Source organism: Papaver somniferum, unplaced genomic scaffold (assembly GCF_003573695.1).
Source record: "Papaver somniferum cultivar HN1 unplaced genomic scaffold, ASM357369v1 unplaced-scaffold_0, whole genome shotgun sequence".
Taxonomy (NCBI): domain Eukaryota; kingdom Viridiplantae; phylum Streptophyta; class Magnoliopsida; order Ranunculales; family Papaveraceae; genus Papaver; species Papaver somniferum.
The window spans coordinates 1,134,176-1,138,121 of record NW_020618823.1 but is presented as its reverse complement, the minus strand read 5'-3'; the positions used below and the strand labels follow the sequence as shown (position 1 = coordinate 1,138,121).

Genomic DNA, 3,946 nt, shown 5'->3' with positions numbered 1-3,946 from the left:
AATATGGAATAGAGGGATTACCATTCATTTTACTTCCCTTAATCATTCAATAATCCTCTTATTTCCCTCATACGGATCCAATATGGAATGGAGGGCTAAAGATCATTTTACTTCCCTTAATCAATGGTCAATAATCCTTTTATTTCCACATACAGATCAAATGAAACAGAGGGCTAAAAAATGAAGTTTTTTTCTTCGATTTTTTTATAAACTTTGGATATTTCATTGGATAACAACACAAAGAAGTTGATACTAATCACAATTAAGTGCACAAAATCGGAAGATTTCGAGTCACTAATCAGTTTCTGAGACACAAATCCGATTTTGTTAGAAACTTCGGATATTTCGTTGGATAATAACACTAAGTGCACACAATCAGAAGATTTCGAGTCATTAATCAGTTTCTGAGACACGAATCCGATTTTGTTAGAAACTTCAGATATTTCGTTGGAAAATAACACTAAGTGCACAAAATCAGAAGATTTTGAGTCATTAATCAGTTTCTGAGACACGAATCCGATTTCGTTAGAAACTTCAGATATTTCGTTGGATAATAACACTAAGTGCACAAAATCGGATGATTTCGAGTCACTAATCAATTTCTGAGACACGAATCTGATTTCGTTAGAAACTTCTGATATTTCGTTGGATAATAACACGAACTTGTGTCTAAAGGATGTTATTAGATTGAGATTCACTTGTCTAAACCAAATAGTAAGTTCCAGATAATATAATGTCAATCTTATTTCTATTTAGGAATCCATTTGTAAAATGAGATTTGAGGAATTTGAAGTAACTGCACAAAATCGGAATATTTTGAGTCATTAATCAGTTTCTGAGACCCGAATCCGATTTTCTTACAAACTCCGGATATTTCGTTGGATAATAACACGAACTTGTGTCTAAAGGACATTATCAGATTGAGATTCACTTGTCTAAACCAAATAGTAGGTTTTGGATAACAAGGTCAATCTAATTTCTATTAGGGAATCCATTTATAAAACGAGATTTGAGGAAATTGAAGTAACTGCACAAAATCGGAAGATTTTGAGTCATTGATCAGTTTTTCAGACCCGAATCCGATTTTCTTATAAACTTCAGATATTTCGTCAGATAATAACACGAACTTGAGTCTAAAGGACGTTATCAGATTGAGATTCACTTGTCTAAACCAAATAGTAGGTTTTGGATAACAATGTCAATCTAATTTCTATTCAGGATTCCATTTGTAAAACGAGATTTGAGGAAATTGAAGTAACTGCACAAAATAAGAAGATTTTGAGTCATTAATCAGTTTCTGAGACCCAAATCCGATTTTCTTATAAACTTCGAATATTTCGTTGGATAATAACACGAACTTGTGTTTAAAGGATGTTATCAGATTGACATTCACTTGTCTAAACCAAAAATAGTAGGTTTTGTAGAACAAGGTCAATCTAATTTCTATTCGGGAATCCATTTGTAAAACGAGATTTGAGGAAATTGAAGTAACCGCACAAAATCAGAAGATTTTGAGTCATTGATCAGTTTCTGAGACCTGAATCCGATTTTCTTATAAACTTCGGATATTTCGTTGGATAATAACACGAACTTGTATCTAAAGGACGTTATCAGATTGAGATTTAGTTATCTAAACCAAATAGTAGGTTTCGGATAACAAGATCAATCTAATTTTTACTCGGGAATCCATTTGTAAAACGAGATTTGAGGAAATTTAAGTAACTGCACAAAATAAAAAAAATTCAGTTTGGTTATGCTCGAATATTGTTAACCAATATTTCTGTCAGTTGTTCAGAACATAAGAATTAGAGAAAAAAAAAGTTGTTATTAGGCGAGAATTAGAGAAACAAAAAGTTCAGGCAAACATAAGAATCACATGGATTAACAGAAGTACCAACGACCACAAATATGTTCCAAGGAGTAATGTCATTGATGTAGGAACTTCAATTGCCGAGAACTACAGTTGACAATTTTGATTTTGTATGAAAGTATAATTAGAAACAACAATCGCTAACATGCTTGATGCTGCAAAAGTGATGAAAGATATTAGCACAGATTGATAGACAAGATAGAGTGAACCAGGCGTGATTCGAACACGCATCTTCTGACTTGAAGTCATATGTGCTACCATTGCACCACAGGTTCATAAGTTATACGAACCATGTAAAGTTACAAGATTCATATGATTAGCTAGCGAAATTGTCACCTTCGAAAACAGTAACTCACTCAAACAAACTCAAGCTAGTACAAAAAGTGAATTGAACAAATATTTTCATGAAACCTTGGACTATGCTTTATATCTCAGCACCAACAACTTCTGCCACATACTAAGCCGGTAAGCCCACAAAATCTCTAAAGTAAAACAACAAAACTTCATGAAACATATTATGATGCCACTGGCTATATTTTATCAAGTTATATAAGTAAATCACTTAGATAAATCACTTAGACAGTAGGCTAAACATGCCAGAGAGAGAGACTAACCCACTGAAAAGGATTCACACACATCTGGAGAGATTTAGACATCAAGGACGACTAGCAAATTACAACAGCTACGGAAACCAAGTGATATCGAGATGGCAATACGATTACAGAATCAATATCAGCCAAGTCTGTGAACATTCGATCAGTACGCCTGATTCAGTAACAAAAAACAAATATTTAAAAGATCTCGCCAGGATCAACGAAAGCAAAGGCTGCAAATCATCTACTATAGTCTAAGCATTAAAATCTTCGTATCCAGAACTATATCCATGGGATATTATTAACTTTAATCTAATATACGCATGTTATAAGAAACCCCAAACTCATAAATTGATAAGCTTCAGTGAATCCACCTCAACTGATGAAGAGAATCCATTCTGAAATCAAGCAAGCTTGACATATTTTATAATGCAACAAGTAGAAGTGCAGAAACCATACTGACTTCAAGCAAGTTTACAGTCATTTTCTATCCCACTTTAAAGTCTAGAACGACAATTTAGCACATATAAGGAAGTGATATACGAAAGCATAAAATCATAGGTATCAGCATATGGCAATTATATTCAGTGCAATGCCGATCCCAAAGCACTCAAATGAAAAAAGTGAGGCAATGGATCATCTGTTTTATATCCGGAAACCAAACATGTCCCAGGAGTGAGTCATAGAAACATACCACCACTCTTGGAATATAACCCTCCTCTCACATAGCCAAAAATGAACAAACTAAGATCATAACATACGATAAATGTTGTGACAATCGCTCCTCGCCTGAGACACATCAACAGTTTCAGTGGAAATATTCGAAAAAATTAGAAGATAAATCAATAGAAAGTACCATACGCAATAAGCAGAGAAATGGACGAATATAAATAGAGATGTCTCATATGTTATAATTATTGCAGACATAGGGGATAGCTGCTCTGACTATATTATAATCACCGTCTTGTCTAACCATTTGCTCGGTAACTCAACTTAGGCAACATAAACGGTCATCTGATATCAACTTAGCATTATTGAAGAGATGTACAAATATATAGCCTAAACTCTATATGTTCTCTTAGGAAATCTAGGATTAACATCGCTCATTCCCAAACTACTTGAGTGCATATGTAATTGAAACAACATGCTACTGACTCATTTCCATACTACTTGAGTGCATATGTAATTGAAACAACACGCCACTGGCTCATTCCCAAATTACTTGAGTGCATATGTAATTGAAACAACACGCCACTGGATAAGAGGACTTGCTGTCCTCGTGAGTTGGTAACAAGGGAGCAGAGGCTGAGTTGTGTGTTACTTAGGTAGTTCCATTGCCATGGCAAGCGTCCATTAGTATAAATTACAGCATATGAGTATGAAGAAGAACCCTACAAAAAGGATGTTGGATTCTCGGTACCACATACATCTTGCATACATGCATTTGAAAGACGTGCTCCTTCAGTTGTATAAATTCTGAATC

General features: G+C 34.4%; 1 non-coding gene across 1 annotated transcript; it reads right to left on the bottom strand.

Moving 5' to 3' along the window:
• Nucleotides 1-2,074: 2,074 nt before the first annotated feature.
• On the bottom strand, nucleotides 2,075-2,145 carry TRNASTOP-UCA. Its single transcript has one exon. It is a non-coding gene; the product is annotated as a tRNA-Sec (tRNA).
• Between the last annotated feature and the right edge of the window lie 1,801 nt (nucleotides 2,146-3,946).